This window comes from Haemaphysalis longicornis, unplaced genomic scaffold (genome assembly GCF_048455015.1).
Source record: "Haemaphysalis longicornis isolate Haplotype H1 unplaced genomic scaffold, Haemaphysalis longicornis Haplotype H1 scaffold_3, whole genome shotgun sequence".
NCBI lineage: Eukaryota > Metazoa > Arthropoda > Arachnida > Ixodida > Ixodidae > Haemaphysalis > Haemaphysalis longicornis.
In genome coordinates, this window is record NW_027526335.1 from 153844608 (window position 1) to 153861861 (window position 17254).

Consider the following 17254-nt stretch of genomic DNA (forward strand, 5'->3'; position numbering starts at 1 on the left):
CCACAGTGAAGGATCCGAGTGGCAAACTGTTCGTGAAACGCTGGGGTTGCAGAGACGGGAGCGGAGAAAAAGATGGTGTCGAGGGCAAAAAAAGGTTCGCGGCCGTAAACAAGAAAGAGCGGGGAGTAACCAGGGGTGCGCTAAACAAGTGTATGATAGGTAAACGTAAAGAAGGGTACAATTACGTCCCAGTTTCTGAGGTATGGCTTGGTGTACATAGAGAGTATACGGGACAGAGAAGCGTGGGTTTTTGTGGTCCGTGTCTGGCTGTTTTTTTTTGTTCTGTTTCAGTATTACAAAATTGGTTCCCTGCGTCTGCATCTCCTGCAGGGCGAACACTACAGTGGTCGATTGTTCATATCATTAAATTCTATTTCGCGGCTTGACTGCATCCCTTCTAATATCTCCTCAAGAACTTGCAACTCTTTCTCTTCAGTTGCTACGTTTTTACACTTCGCGCAAGTCGTAAAGTGCATGTATACATTCTGCATGCAAGAAACATTGAATTACAGCAATCCGTACGACTTCCACAGCATTCCGGGATGTGAAAACCTCCACATACCGAAGGCGACGGTGGAAAATGTCGCCCTTCCCGTCAAAGGACTGTCAATTTTTGTACGATTGAGAAGATCGTTGGCTGCTTTGGACCTTGCTTGCACGCTTAATGCGCACCTCCTGTGTATTTGTGTATTGACTTGGGTGTGAAGTTGATTAATCCTGTAAGCTGGGCTCCTTAGGGATACGCGTACTGCGGTATCAACACAGTTATCATGCGATGATCAAGCGCATTAGATAAACGGCAATGACACGCGCAGGTATCATTTGACCACACCTGACGAGTAGATAACTGCTTCCTCAACTATCTTGGGTATTGTTGCCTAGAAATGGGCCTTTCGTCTAAACCACGTTGATTGTGAAACTGCCCTGACGAGGTGTACAGCGCGCGCGCTAGCATCCAGTTATTATGCGACTTCCCCGGGCCGGGTGCAGGTATACGACGTAGGTTGAACAATCATAAATTCCTCCGGATACCTTAACAAGTTCTTACGATAGCTGTACCCAAGCAGTGTGTTAGGAAAATAGTCTAAACACTCCCATTTGCTTCCCTTCCAATACGCGATGCACGAGTCTACTCGCTACTGAATAAATTGATTAATTCATTAGCGAATACTGCAGCGCCGAGGCTATTCTGGTCAGAATCTGCGCAGGAGTTCTTAAAGGCTTTTAAGCTTTTAATTTATTTTCTTTTATGTGGGAGCAAAACGAACGCATATCTAAACCAAATTTCTGGCCAAGGTAAAGATCTCCAGGCGGTCCAAGTTGATCCGCAGCCCTCTACTACGGGGCATCTCATATTCTGGGTGCAGCTGCGGCGCATAATGACTTTATTTTGGACTCCTGAGGCCGTTTCCTATCTTTCATAGCGCCGGGTTGCTTTATAAAGCGCACCTACACCGTATAGCATAAGAAGAGAGAATGGCGAAGAACTGCTCTGTGCAAGGCTAAACACTCAACAGGTCTCTTGTGCTACAAGGACAGTGAGAGGCCACGGCGGGGAAAGCATTTTGAACGCACTGACGTCTACGTCTGTACACACTACTCTACACAGGTAACACAGGTGCAAGGATTGAGAACGTACAGTGAGATTACGCGGAGACGGTCTTCGCTGGAAGAACTTCGGGGACGCCGGTTTTTCCGAAAGCGCGCACGAGCGCGCTAAGTTGCCACGTGTGTTCACGCTACCGTTTCGCCGCTGCTGACCACATTGTTCATTCTTGGCACGCGCAGCGCATTGTGACGCGCTCACATTTCATAACCCAGAGAGTGAAACGCTATCGTGCGTGATTGCGGTCCTTGTGTACTACTTACGTGAGACATGTCCTTTGAATATCTCGCAGGTTATGCCTTCGAATGGTGGGAAATAGACAGCGCATGTCATTTGGAAAATGAAACCGCCCAATTACGCCTCCTCAGCGTATCTTGTAGTTTTCGTGGTTGAAATAATTAGATGATCCGGGCCCTGAAGGCGTCATGGCTACACATATTTCCTGTTGTTGAAGGCGACACGTGTGATGTGGAGGAATGAGTCACCTCCGACGATTCATATCTGAGAAACGTCATCTTCCCAGCGACCTTAGCCGGTTCGGTAATCGACCGGACACCACTGACAGATTTTAGGACACGGGCATCTTGGCTGTGGATCTCATAAAATGCAAGAAAAGCATCCTACCGAACTGCGTGAACGTGTGAACGTGTGTGTATGTACGCGCGGGTGTGCGTGGGTCCGTGCGTACGGGCATTCGTGTGTATGTATGCTTGTGTAAGCAAGTGCGCAATCGCACACATCGTCTGATCAGCCTATACCCATATCTTTACGTATAATCGCCAACAGTGCTCAGATCTCTGTAAACTTCGTCGCACCACCTCTCGCGTCCCTCCATCTATCCGTAAGGGGGAGTGTGAGTGCTTTATTGATATAAAACTGGAAAAAGTGGAGTGGGGATATTTCGAACTCATTTGGAAGTTCACCAGCGTACAATCCAGTCCGGGGGAAGGGGAGATGGGAATGAAATGGGATAGGTGAGAATAAATGGGGACAGAGAAAGAAGGAGGGAAAGAAAGAGAGAAGGAGTGCGTAAGGCTGGCCGGCAGCCATTGTGGCCGTCCTATCAGCAAGGAGTGGCTCAGGTGCCGCACAGGGCACAACATTCACAAAACGGTCTGTGTAGCTACGTTATCTCTACTAGAAAATACGTAGCTCGCACAGGTGGTGCAAGGCTGGAAACAGCAGAGCTGGCGGCCCCTCTTTCTTCGTCGGGTACCCGGCTGTTGCTACTCGCATGGATTTGCGAACTTGCCGCTGAAAGTTATCCATGATTGGCAGGCCCGGATCGATTTGTCCGCAGCCTTTCACATCTACCGCGGGTCGACCGCGGAGTACCGGCTAGAATCTGCGGCAACCGGTCTCGCGATCACGGCGGTTGTGCTCCCCGCTTCAGGCCCGAACGCACGTCAACTGTTCTCTTAGAATTTTTTTGCGAGGTCCTCACGTGGCGCAAGCCGACCCCAAGTCAGGACGACGCCTGACGCGCCCCACGAGGCGCACGTTCACGGGCGCTCGGCTGGGCTGAGTCGGCTGAGTCTTCTGGTGAGGCTCCACAGCGCAACTTAAAGCTTGCACAGTTGTGTTGCTAAAATTGCGAGAAAATAAAAAGTAATCGTGTGCCTGCCAGGGATCGAACCTGGGACCTTCCGCGTGTTAGGCGGATGTGATAACCACTACACCACAAGCACGGCTGATCCGCTGTGGCTATAATAAAGGAACGACTGAACTTCGCAGCGCTGACCTACATTAAGAACCGGTTGCGCATTCCGCGCCGCGCGCCGTGTTTTCTCTCCCGAAAGCGCTCTTTCTCCGAAATAAACTGGCTTCTTGGTAGCTGACTCCCTCTGGAGACGAATATGGGAATGAGACTCCATCAGCGGCCGCGCTCTGCAGAAACCTGAGCCGAGCCATTCAGCCCTGTAGCGCTGCCCCAAAAATGGCGTCCTGCGCTTACCCCTTTAGGCCACTTCCCCCGAAACATGTCTGTCTGTCTGTCTGTCTGTCTGTCTGTCAGTGTGCGTCACTTGACTGACTGACAAGAACTCAGTCGGTCGGTCAATCAGTCAGTCAGTCAGTCGGTTACGCATGACAACGTACAGCTGCATAGTCGTACACAAGGCCATATGCGGCATCAATTAAAATCCGTGAGGGTCGTTATGCATTTATATCAGTGCTTGTATTGCTCATAAAATTTATATATTCCCTGCGCTGCATTTGTGTGCAAAAAAAAGGCTCCGAAAAAATATATGGGATGTATACCTCGTTTTGTTTACTAATAGAGCTTATTTTATTGATTTGATAACTTGAGGCTATGTTATCATGATCATTACGAGCAACTATGCATGGCTATCACATATAACTGCGTACTCTGCTTTAGGATGAGCGGCTGGGAAGGATGTTTAGGCAGGATCACAGAATTTCCGCTCGCAAATTTCTGCAAGGTACAATCCTTTTTTTTTCTCTCTGCTTGTCAGTCCACCTGCCCTTGTCAAGCATTCTGAACTGCATTTGCCAACCTTGCGGGGTGTTGCGGTGCTGCAAAGTCGGTTGAGCTGCCTGTGACGCAACGCACGTAGTCGCGTGCGCAATGGAGGCAGTCAGCGGTGAGAGAACTTCTACTGGAGACCTCGTCCTCCAGACGAGTGACCTTAGCAGCCTACCCCACAAGGTCGCGTTAAAAAAGAAAAAAAAAACTTCTCAAAGCCCGCTGCTCTTGCAATGTAGAATGAGACGTGCTCTTGAGCTGTTTTGTAACTGCTCCCCTTTGAGGAAAAGTGAAATCTACTGGTAAACATACGGCGTGCACGCCCCACAGCGTCCGTGTTGATCCGTCTGATGTCACCGGAGCGCCTCGCATTCTTGGAACTGCGCACATGTGGTTACTGCCAATGCCTTGCTCGCTGCCTCCTTGGGACCCGAGTGCGGGACAATATCTATTACTTTGATTTTATTGATTGATTGCAGGGGTTAACACGCCGACGCAACGCAGGCGTTGCGGCGCGCAGTAGTGGACGGCTACGAACTAATTTTGACCACCTGGGGATCTTTAACGTGAGCCGAAATTTCGCATGCACAGGCGTTTCTGCTTTTCGCCTCCATCAGAAAAGCGGCCGCTGCGGCCGGGAATTGAACCCGCGACCTCGTGCTCAGCAGCGCAACGCCTTAGTCACTGAGCCACCGCGGCGGGTGATATCAATTTCTTTGGCAGCGGAATTTGGAGATGTTTAATGCAACATAAGCCTAAAACTCCGTGAATTTCTGTTCACAATACACCTTTTACCTCACCATTCATGTGACTCAGCAAAATTTGCTTGAGCTCGAAAATTAATGTGCTTCAATTTTTACTGCATTCGAATCATAACACTGGCCCCACGATACAAACACAACATTGTGTTCCGTTTCCTTCGCAGATCTGAGCTTCGATTTTTATGGCCCATGACTACGTCTGTCACGCACAAGCTCCCTTCTGCCCTAATGTTAAGAATTCCTCCGCGAATAAGTATAAAACCGCCTTTCCGATTAGCTTATGGGGGCGTCTTAGTGGGCTGAAATAAATATGTAGCTACTCATTTCACATATTGTGACCATGTTACTTTTGTGCAACAGGAAATACAAATTCATACAAGTTGTGGTCACGCTCGGCCATGTTATGTAAGAAAAATTCCTGTAGGAGCTTTCATCAACTTACAAGCTACGACAGTGGGCGGAATGCGTGAAGGCAATCTCAAAGGAGAACGAACCATTGGGAGATGTTTTAAGGTAAAGGGAGGAATTGAATTACGTACAGAAGTGTTTGTTGCAATTAAAAACATAATTTCACTTCTTTTACGCCATATTTTATTGTCCACCAATGTTTTTGTCGGACTAGTTTCATCAAGAAGCACCATTTTTTCGTACCTAAACGCGGTTATAGCGAAAGAAACGCTGCCTTCACTGTGTTATTCACGCTTATATCAACAGCTGCACTGTTCTCTAGAACGTATTTTAGCTGCTTGTATGCAGAAAGTGCTCTCTTGTGAACGTTAAGCTGATTGAAATACTGAAGTGTATTTATATGAACAGTGAACGAGAGGGTGAAATAACCTGCGAGGTTGTCTTAAGTGGCTTCAGTATTGTTCAGCATCCAGGAGATACAACGGGTAAGTTCCGAACAGGTACATCTGTGATCTTTGCTTGTGCTGTTTGGGTGATTTTTGAAATCCCCAAAGGTTGCCGGTGGTCTAGTTGTGCGCGCATGATTTCTTCAAAAAACAGCACGGAAAAGTCAGAAGAAACAGGACATGTAAGCAGGCTCTGTGATTTCAAAATCTATAAATTCGCCCTCAAAGCGCAGACAATTCTTTGTTATAGCAAGGTTGAGACTGGCAACCGGAAAAGCCTACAGTAAAATATACTCAAAGTCACTTGGGCGGGCCTGTCTTTGAGGTAATTATGAACAAGCAAGGAGTCAAAATGATCGGGTTTTCATCCGAGAAGGTTGGTAGTTTGTGTTGACATACCCACGAGTTCCGGTTCATTGCCACTGCGATGGATTGTCACCTCATCATGAGCCTGGAAGCGGGATTACAAGAAAGGTCGCGCATTGCGCCTGGTGACTCGGTACGGTAGAATGTGAACAGTCGCGGAGAATCCCAACACGACTACGCATGATTCAGCGCAGAAGCTCGTTGCGGTTATATGCGCTTGTTAGATACGCTCGATGCGGTTAGATGAGGTTAGAGAAGCTCGTTGCGCTCCCCGTCACAGCAAACTATTAGCCACACACCTTGATGTGGGTAATAGTTGCATCACGAAGTGCTTGGCAGCGAGACTTATACAGGGGAACGACATAATATCACAGCCATTAAAGAGTGCATGGTGGGCCCTATCACCTCACATACCAGCCCTGCCCAACCAATCAGAACAAGTGTAACTTCGCTGCGTGAAAACCTTGTATGCTCGTTATCCATGCACAATTTAAATCAATTTGAAGAATCAGATTCAGCTTACCTCCAATACTGTAATTGCCTCAACATTTGTTTCAAATCAGGAGTTTACGTTAATTACATTGCGAGTTCACGGCAAGCAGCGCTGATATTTCCAACCTGTAGTGTTGCTGACACAACGTATTCATACCATATTGCACAGAAAGGTCGGCCTATACTACCATCAGGCCGACCTTTCTGTGTTTTTTCATGTCAATAAAATGCCTCTCTCTCTCCCTCTTGGGCGATAGGGTAGAGTGAAAGATTTATTGGCTCAGACTAGTTCAGACGGACAACGACATACACAAATACAGCTTACTTGTAATGTATATGGAATAATTAAAAACGCAATAAAAATGTGAAGCGAATACTGGAACTATCATTGCAAATCGCAGGTAGCATTGTTTACACTGGACGTAAAAATATTTACGGGAAAAAAGAACTCTCGTACGCTTGCTAAAAGAAAATATAAAAGTGTATGGCGTCCATTATAGTGTTACTTTATCCATGCAATGGTAAGCAATTCGTACATAGGGACAAGAAGAATGTTCGGGTATACTTATGGCGTGCAGTAGTAAAAGGATAACTGCAAGCACTATACAGGACTGGGGGAAGGGGACTTGTACGCGAGAGTAATTTTTATTTCTTATGAATATTTTATGTCCCTACAAAGAGATGAAGTAGCAGCAAAACGTTTTATTGTAACGAAAAACGGATGGTCTAAAAGAGAGAAGAGAAACGAGAGATTAAAGCCACGGGACAAAGGGACAATTCTCGGATTTCCCTGAGCCACTTCTTGTCCACGTTGATGAAAGTTCAGTACTGTTCAGCCCCACTATTGGCATGAAGGCATCATAATTGTAGGCCATACAAAATAGTCCATCGCGAGTTGGAAAAGCGAGGCCCCCGCTCGGACTACTCGTGCCAGACAACTCCTGAGGGAATTAAGTACTGTTTGGTGTAGTAAATCTGTGTTAGCTTGTGCGGGTCAGGGGGACGTTTTGGAGCCGTGAATATCTGGCGTTTGTCAAAAGTCGGAAATGACCACACCAGATGAGTGACGCTTGCTGGAGCACCTGTGTGACAGCATGGGCATCTTATGGTCAAATGGGGAGTGTAAATATACAATGCATTTCAGGTGTGCAGGCCGTGTCGGTGAGAAATTTCTTGATAAAGATTTCACTCGAGCGTGAAAGCGGTGGTTAAGCGCTGAATCAGCCTGCTAGAGTCTCCATCTTCAACCGGTCTTGTCAGCCCTTCCTATACAAGGCCAGTCGCATCACTGGTGTGGACTGATTATCAGGCGCCAGTAGAGATTTGTAATGTAACAGACTCAGTCGATGTCTATTAAAACAGGCAAAACTTACTGACAAACGATATTCGTTCTCGCGCGTGCGACGTTCCCACTAGCCGGGAAACTTCGTAGAGAAAGAAGGAAAGCTTGTATGAGCAGCTAGCGCGCTCACATGGGAATGGTGAACTTCTGCCATGAGCTTAGCTCATGTACGCCCAATGCCTGTGGAGCTCTTTTTTTTTGTAGAGAGAGAGAGAGAGAGCTCTTTATTAGATGAAAGCAGAGAGGTTTGCCGGCATGTTACCGCCTGCATGCTACTCTGCGGGGATGGGGAGAAGGGAGTAAAGGCCCTAAAAGAAGTAGGGCAGAAGAAAGATGGGAAAAGAAGAGATTAAAAGAAAAGTGAACACGAAGCTTTGCGTGGTGACTTAAAAGTCCACACGATCTGACACGTAAAGTTCTAAATTGTCTCTGCGAGGCCGATTCCGTGTAAATAGTCAAATAAAGCAACCAACACTTTTCTCTGGGACGATGGAGAGGGCCAGGGTCCAAGGAGACCTTTCAAAGATATAGATGCGTTGTTGAGGCACTCAATCTTTTCTGCGAGGTGAGTTCTTTCTTGGATGTATGCCGGGCACTCTAGAAGGACGTGCTCTACTGTTTCGGGCAATCCACAATTATCGCAATAGGGGTTTGCAGTTAGACTGAGGCGATGGCGGTAAGAGTTCGTGAGCGCTGCGTTGAGACGCAACCGGTGGTAAAGGGTTTCAAGCTTACGTGGAATCCGCTCTGGTAGCCTCATTCTGAGTCCAGGGTCTATATGGTGCAGGAAAGGGTGCCGAGTTTCAGGACAAGACCAGAGGCGGTTTCGCTCCGCTAAGGCAAGCTCCTTCGCTAGCGCCGCGGCCTCGTGTTTTGTGAAAAAAATCTTTCTTACATTTCGCAGCTGTAGGCCTCTGCGAGCTGTCTCATCCGCTTTCTCGTTGCCGAGAATGCCGCAATGTGCAGGAATCCATTGTAGGGTCACTCGGTGACCGGCGACGTAGGCGAGATGGTGCAGGTACGTGACGTCACGGGATACATGCTCGTGAAGGCTGAAGCAGCTGGCACGCCGTAAGGTTTGCAACGCCGCCTTCGAGTCCGTGAATATAGCCCATTCGGCTGGTGGCTGCCGAAGAATGTAGCGCAGGGCTTGTTTAAGTGCATGGAGCTCGGCAGACGTGGATGAGGTTGTTCGTTCCAGGCGGTAGGACAAGGCTTTGCCGGTCGACGAAATGAAGACGCCAGAAGAACTACCGTGAGGCGTAGTTGAGCCGTCAGTAAAAATGTGGGCCATATGTGAATATCGGGCATTGATGTGGGCAAGCGCGAGTTGTAGGAGGCAAAATTGTGGCAGAGTTTTCTTGGAGTTAAGACCAGGTATGCTAATGTTTATGCAAAGGGGTGAGAGAGTCCAGGGAGGGAAATCAGACGTTCACCATGGACACATTGTTTTCCGCGCAATTCAAGTGCCACGCGTTCTATTTGGCTTATGACAAACGTCAGAGAAAGGGGCGCTATTGTGGCAGACAGAATGAATAAAAAATCTTCTGTTATAAGCCACGGCTTGTTTTAGGGACATGACAATGATATAAAGGCTGCCTTTTGTAATGAGTATTCGCGTGGGGTATGGTAAATTGGCCCCTTAACATCAAGCAGCTTTTGCATGAGATGAAAACTACATGTTTGTTTATGCCGAAATCCTGCACCTCTACAGCGCATGAACATGTCTAGAGCAGAATATCTGAAATCATTGACACAAGTGCATTCAATGGTACGCGCACTACACTTCCGAACTATTATGATTTCGTTTAGAACCAAGCAGATTTATTAAAATTTAACACCCTAATAGTACCCTTGTTAGGCAAATTATGACGGAATTGTTTGCATAGTTTACTGCTCAGAACGAGAGCAATCATCTCAGCTTATTTTTGGAATCTTACGTCTGCCTTCAAATACGCACCTCGTTCGTATCAAGAGTGCAGCGTGGAATGAACCTTTCTTTATAACTGCAATTGCAATTTTTTTCAAGACCAAAATTTGCCAGAAATAAATGATGAGAGAACTCGTCGATTAACACATTCGTCTAGCTGAATAATTATTTTCTAGTTCGTCGAATAAGCAATTAGTCGTCATAATCATCATCACAAGTATGAGCCTGCTCAGGTCCTTGTTTATAGGAAATATCTGCCCATGATTTCGCGTACGTGTGTCAACAATGTTGCTTCTAAGAACTTAGGAATGTTATTAGCTATACTCACTTATCGACGTGCAGATTCCAAGAACGTCTATATTGTGTAGCAGACAGATGAAACTAGTCCGAGTCCCACCCGAAGCAGCAGCAACAGCGTTGGCAATCTCTCAAGTCTTTGCAGATATTAAAACAAACCTTCTGCTTGTAAGTAAAGGAAACAGTGCCCCAGTTCGCAATAAGCTTGAGCCCCACGAAAGAAAACAAGCTGACCGACAGCTGTGAACATAACCTTAATATGTCTCAGCGCAACATAACAAGTGTCCATACATTGTGCACATTTCCGTAACTGCGAAATAACACACTTTTAGCCGTAGTCTCATCACGACGCTCCGTTGTAATGCGCCTTCACTCATAGCGCTACTCCTCGTTGTGGCGCGGCAAAGCTCCGCTGTAAGACAGTTTTCAAAGTGAAGGAAAATTGTCGGACCGCGGCGTTTCCCCATAACACACGTTGAGCCGTAACGCGACGGCCCATCATAAAAACATTAATCCTATAGTTCCACTGTTTTCCCTGTACTGCCAATTTAACGGAAAAAACGATTAATGGTCCTGCCAGTAGACATACATATAGTTCCACTGTTATTTTCCACAATACTTCTGCTTATGGACGAATACATGTGATGCGGTTGCCTTTAGACGAAACTCACAGATAGCCTGTCCCCATTTTAAAGCTGAACGCTGAGTCGTACTGAGGCCATTGACCCATGATGTTATGCCTCATCGTCCAGTGTACGTGTATATATATGCCTGTGCATATCCTCCCTTTAGCTTTTATTCATCTCTTATTCCACTTCCTCTGTTCAGGTAGGATTAGCAAGAGCCTAGAGGGCGTAGCTTCTGGTTAGCTTCTTCTCATTACATGCCGCTTTCCTCCACCTATTCCTAAGTGACGCCTCCGAAACCGCATTCTTAGCAACCTTCACAAAATGGTAGGCGCAGATGCGCCATTCTCACTAACAAGGAAAATAAAAAAAAACAGTCGTGTGCCTGCCAGGGATCGAACCTGGGACCTTCCGCGTGTTAGGCGGATGTGATAACCACTACACCACAAGCACAGCTGTTCTGCCGCGGCTGGAATGAAGCAACGATTGATCTTCGTAGCGCTGACCTACATTTACAAGCGGTTTCGCATTCGTGGCCGTACGCCGTGTTCTCTGCTTAAAAAACGGGTGCCCTCGTCCGCGTGTATCTGGCTCCTTGTTAAGACTAATATAAAAATGAGGTCTGCTCAGCGGCGCTGGAACTTCACAAGGAAACTACTACCACGCGAACGCCTTGGAAACTAGGAGGCTCTTCCTTTTGTATTCTGTCTCGCTTTCCTTCATTTACGGCTGCCTTGCATTGCACAACGGGAAAGTGTTGGTGCGGCAAAACCAAAACAAGTACGTAGAAATCATTAAACGTACAATGTAACTCTAGGAAACCAAATTAGGACAAGTTAGAAACAAATATAAATTGGCTTGTTAACTACGCGAAGACTCAACTTTTCAGGGAATCTACGGTGATAAAAACACAATGATTGGCTCATCTGAAGGCCTTCAATTGTTTTATGTTTGTGCGCGTCATCATCACGGCAGCTGCCACAGAAAATTTTTAAACTAAGAAATGTAAGGGTAGAATCCATCTGTAGGATTCAATGCCAAGGGACAGGCGGATAATGTTTGTATGGACCACTTGTCAGAGTAAAAAAATGAACATATATAACAGGAGGAAAGAAGCCCATAAGAAAGAGACAGGACCTGGCGCTGGTAACAACTCGTTTATTTTTTGCTTTTAGTTGCCCTATTTCACTTCGGAAGAAACCCAGTGAAAGGAAGAAAACGTGAAAGGGGACGGAGCTAAAAAACACTAAAAACCAGAAAGCGATGGGCAAAGTACGCGAGAAGGAATATTGCCGGCGCAAAAAGCTGCCTGTGCATGGTGTAGTTGAATGTTTTGATAAAACTTGCACCAATCGTTTTTGGAACGGCCTGGTATCATTGCTAACTCATTTGTCATTCAAAGTAATTCTTGTGGCTGATTCGATAATCTCACAGTCCCCAGAATGAATGCCTATTTTTTTATGGAACACTCGAATTTTCCTACAAACTGCCTGTAATGAAATCGGGTACATATGGTGCGTTCAGAATAATTACCAAAGTCGGGGCGGGGATAATTATAATATAACGTTTTTTTGTTCCTGTCTTCGGCTTGTCTGACCTGGTTTATTTGTCCCAACAGTTTGTTGGGAACGAAGAACACTACGTGAACATTGTCGTGTAGTCCCATGTTCTTCAAATTTCGCGAAATGCCCTAACGAGTAAAGCAGGATGACGCGCTTAAATTTTCCTTTTTTCTTTCCGCTTGGAACAACTCCTGCCCTTTCTTTAAGCTACTTACGAAATGTATCAATGGTAGACGCAAGAAGGAATGTGATGCAACAAGCAGCTTTCTTCTGCGTTTGAAATCCCTAGTCCACGGCATACAAACAAGTCTTCGCAAGAGCATTGCTGAAAAGCATTGCCTGGTGATCCTTGTTTTGTTACCTTCGAGGGCGGCGACCGAAAAGGCAAAATCAGCTTCTGGCTACCCCGATCATACATCCAACAAACATCACAGACTAAGGAGGAAAGACTGAGTTAGAGTGTAGTCATAGAACGTTCCCTCGAGTCTCATGTGATAACACAAAGGGGCGGGAATGCTGGAAATATAAAGGGCACTCCCTACTGTATACGCGAAACTATCTGAGCTACATTCAAAGAGAACAAAAAAAATTCACCAAAACATACCGGTCCGCGGCCGGTCTTTGTAAACGATAGACACGTTGCCTAATTGGGGTCTATGCAAACCATATATGAATGAATTTTCTGGATATAAATCGAATCCTCCTGCACATCGACACTAGGTAATAGGCTAGATGTCCGGGGACGCACCTTGTCGAGATCCTACGCACATTCTGAAAGCCTAGGTGTCAAAGCGGTCAATTCATTTTTAAAGATGCTAAGGTCAACGCTTCAACGTCTTCTAAGTGTTCTGTTCCATTTCCGGCACACTCTTGTCTCCTTTCAGTTGGCGCATGAAACTGCGAGTGAATAGCAAAGTAACTTCCTCAACCTCATACTCTCCTTTTCTATAAATCATGTTTGGCGGGATTGATTGCCGGATTATGCACGTCCCCAGAAGACTATATTGCTTTTGCTGTCACCCCAAGCGACACCAACACAACAGGGGATCGGCAGGCACTGCCTTACTTATGCTCTGACGAAATCTAGCGGGCACGTCACGCACGATTGTTTCCCAAAACAGACGGATCTCGTAAAATCTGTTTGATGCTCTTCATTCCCTCTAGCTTTTCTCGCTGATGAACTTCGTAAGCAATTACAAGGGGGACCAAGCGAGAAATAAAAGGAAAAGTTGAATGCCCCATCGTGCCGTTCCTGCGCGCCATTTGGCACAATCTGTAGAAAATGAGACAAGACGGCCATGTCGACGCAGGCTTCTCCACTCCCGAAAAATTGTTTGAGTTGATGAAACATGTCAAACGAAGCGAAAATTGTTCGTATTTGTCCCGAAGGTGCCATGTAGGCGATTTTTTTGCTATGTGGCCGGGGCACGCAATTATGGGACAATCCGGGTGGTTCATAAAACACAGGCTAAGGGAACACAGGAACAGCGTCAAAAAAATCACTAACGGGTATCTGGGCACCCATTGCAGGCACTCTGCGTTCAGGCCACATTTCAATAAGGTCAGCTGTACCGCGACTCTCTGATTAGTTAATTAGAGAGGTTGTCGAAGCCCGCAGAAGATCTATAGATCGAATGACAAATGCGTTAACGCAGCAATGTTTAGGCAGCCATCTAAAAAGAAATAACTGCAGTTTTAAAGCGTAGCTTTCTTTGCCTTACTGATGGTGACTTTACGCGAAAACGCACTGCAAGGAAGCCAACTTTCTCCGACTGCTACGATGACCGTGGGCGAAGTGAAAGGGTTAAAACGCGAACTATTCTCTGCTCGACAGCCAATGTCTTCAATTCCAAAATCCAAATTGTTGCGCCCAAACAGCACTGCAAGAGAGCAAACTTGAACAATGGGTTTCCACAAATACACATCGAGCGCGGGTGCATAGTCAACACAACTTCCCTGTTCAATCCACCCGAGTGGGTACGGGCCACACACTTCAAGGCCACCATCATCATCTTCATTAGGGAAAGTTGGCTTTGGCGCATTTCATTTTGGCGTTAGACGAAGGTGCACAGAGTGGATGCATCGTGACCACCAGTCAGCGCATTGCTGGTTGTCGTCATGGGCACACGGCAACGAACGAATCCCTCACTAGAATCTCTCACCATCCGTCTTGTCCAGGCCTTTGTTCTATCGAGGCTAACATACGCAATGCCCTACATGACTCTAACGAAGACAGATACGGAAAAACTTAACACCCTCATCCGTAAAGCTACGAAGCAAGCCCTTGGGATCCCCATGAGCACGTCAACCGATAGGGTCCTACGCATGGGTCTGCACAACGCGGTGGACGAGCTCATAGAGGGCCACCTCTCCAGCCAGAAAGCGCGGCTTGCAATGACAAAAACCGACCAAAAACTGTTGAAAAGAATCAAATGGAGCTCCCCAGACGTGAAGCCGAACAAGCAGCTTCCTGAGCGGTGGTGGCATAATATCTTATCCAAACTACTGCCAAAGAACATGCACCCAGTTCACCACTCCGGTCGTCGAAAAGCTAGAGCGAAAGCCTTAGACAAGAAATACGGCACCCTCCCGGAAGCGGTATACACGGATGCAGCCACAATCCGTGGTAGAAGATCAAAGACAGTGGTACTCACCACAAAGACAGAGCTCCTTGTCAGTGCCACCCTAATAACCGTATCAACCAAAGAAGCGGAGGAGCTAGCTGTGGCACTGGCCCTCACACAGATGGAAGCCACGGTGGCCGTAACAGACTCCCAGGAAGCTTGCAGGAGCTTCAGGTCGGGTTGGGGGGCACCAGCAACGCACCGCATGCTCTCAAGCAAATTCCCTGACAGAAAAGTAAGGATTGTATGGACGCCTGCACATGCTTCCATGAAGGGCAACGAATTTTCCCGCCAAAAGGCCCGAGAACTTGCTGACCAGGCCTGGGAGGATGTGGAGAAACCTGTACCTCTTCTAACATACCACGAAATAATACAACATTACAAGCTTAATCGACGGACTTTCCCGCTACTTACCCAAACATCATGAAATCTCAAGAAACAACACTTAGACTCCTACAAACTAACACCTTCCCGCATCCAATTAGGCTTCACCGGATATCCCCCACCCAGTACCCAAGAGAATGCAAATACTGCCAAGAACCTTGTACACTACGACATATTATGCTAGTGTCGAAAAAAAATTACATCATCTTCCGGTGGGGAACCATGAGGAGGATGCGAAGCATCATGGGGGTTCCGTGTAGGTTCCATTGTGATGCCGTTATGTTGTTTCATTTATCAGAGCACGAATGGGAACGTAGTGTGAACCCCCATGTAGAGACAGAGAAATGTATAGAAATGTAGAGAAATGTAGAAACAGCGAAGAGACGGACACCCGTGTTACCTGATCAAACACTTCCGGATCCAACCAACCAACCTCATGGTTCTCGTCTTTCTTTATTGTGTGCTCACGCCCCTACCCCGCTGCCCGCCCTCTTCGTTTTTTTCTCTGGTTGAGCTTCAAGGCGCGTGGCGCTTCCCGCCACAGCTTTCCCACGGGAAATTCAACATCCTCCTCTATAGTTTTCAGTTCGTCGTTTCCGTTGATATTCAGCTTCGTATGCCTTTGTTGTATCAGTATATAGCTTCCTGACGCAGTTTGAATGACTGAAGGACATAAGGCGCGTTCGTGGCACATGCTCCTGTCTCGGTTTGTAGCGCAGCGGGAAGAGCGCCACGTACCTCCCGTTGCGGCCAGAGAGTCGTGGTTTCGAAACCGGGCGCCGCCTAACTATTTCTTTTATTTATAGTGGACTGCGCTGACATCAGGCGAAACGCTGACAGGGCTGAAGAGACGCGCATGCGCGGTAGAGTGCGGACGGCGGACAACAACAAGGGAGGGAGTGACACCGCCCCGAGCATGAGATGCTTCGCATCTAAAACATGCACCCACCACCCCTTCTACGCATTTCAAATCCTCAAGAGCAGTGGGAGACACTGCTGTCCAGCCCCTGCCTCTCGGACCAGCTCCTGCTCACCGAGAGGGGGCTGGTGCTAAGACAGCTCATGGATTCCTGTGAAGTGGGGCCCACTCCTACAAGAACACCGTAAATGCTCTCACAATAAACGTTTTTTATCTCCCCCCCCCCTCACTAGATTGGTCTTTAATTCGACTCGGTTTCCCGCGGCAAAAAGCTTGGCATTTCGACCATCTTCACCGTTAGACGAAGGAGCTTTGATTTTGTATGATAACATTCAGCCGCATCATGCACGTGCGCTTTTTTACCGCGGGCATTTAACATGTCGCTCTCTTTCACCTCCTTGCCATCTTTTTTTCTTTCGCTTTCTTTGTTCGCGTAAAACCGTGCTCGTTACAGTGAAAATGAATCAGTTAGTAGCGCCGCGTGGCATTAGTCTATGTGTCCTCTTTTCCTTGTGTGCCCATTTCCTTCATGAGTGACAAACTCCCCTATAACGCCGCACTTACGACGCATTAATGACGTGTATCCCACTTAGCCCAGGCATACTTACCGCCATGGCTTCATTGCGTGCTTCGCGGTACTTATATGCGTCCGCCGTTTAATCGAGGGATAACAATTTGCGCCCGTACTCTGCGTGTTCTGTGTCGTGGTAATAGGAATTGGCTTCGCTGAGCAGTTTACACACATCGACCACGTGAACTGAGGTCAAGAGACACCGTGGGAACGAAGTTGCCACACAAGCGCACTCACTCTCTTCCTCCTCTATCTTTGGCAGCGGCTCCAGGCTCCCAGCCCACCATCGTTATCGGAGGCAACAACAAATAGCTCCCATCTAATAAAGCGGGAATTTGCCGCAAATGATGCGATACGTGAACTGATAGCTTAAATTTCCGCGTTGCGGTGCCATTGACTTGCACAACACTAAACGCTGTCAAGGTTGAGAACAGC

General features: G+C 47.2%; 2 non-coding genes across 2 annotated transcripts; both read right to left on the minus strand.

The window, feature by feature from the left end:
- Nucleotides 1-3221: 3221 nt before the first annotated feature.
- Nucleotides 3222-3294, minus strand: Trnav-aac (transfer RNA valine (anticodon AAC)). Its single transcript has one exon. It is a non-coding gene; the product is annotated as a tRNA-Val (tRNA).
- Nucleotides 3295-11139: 7845 nt separating this feature from the next.
- On the minus strand, nucleotides 11140-11212 carry Trnav-aac (transfer RNA valine (anticodon AAC)). Its single transcript has one exon. It is a non-coding gene; the product is annotated as a tRNA-Val (tRNA).
- Nucleotides 11213-17254: the final 6042 nt, after the last annotated feature.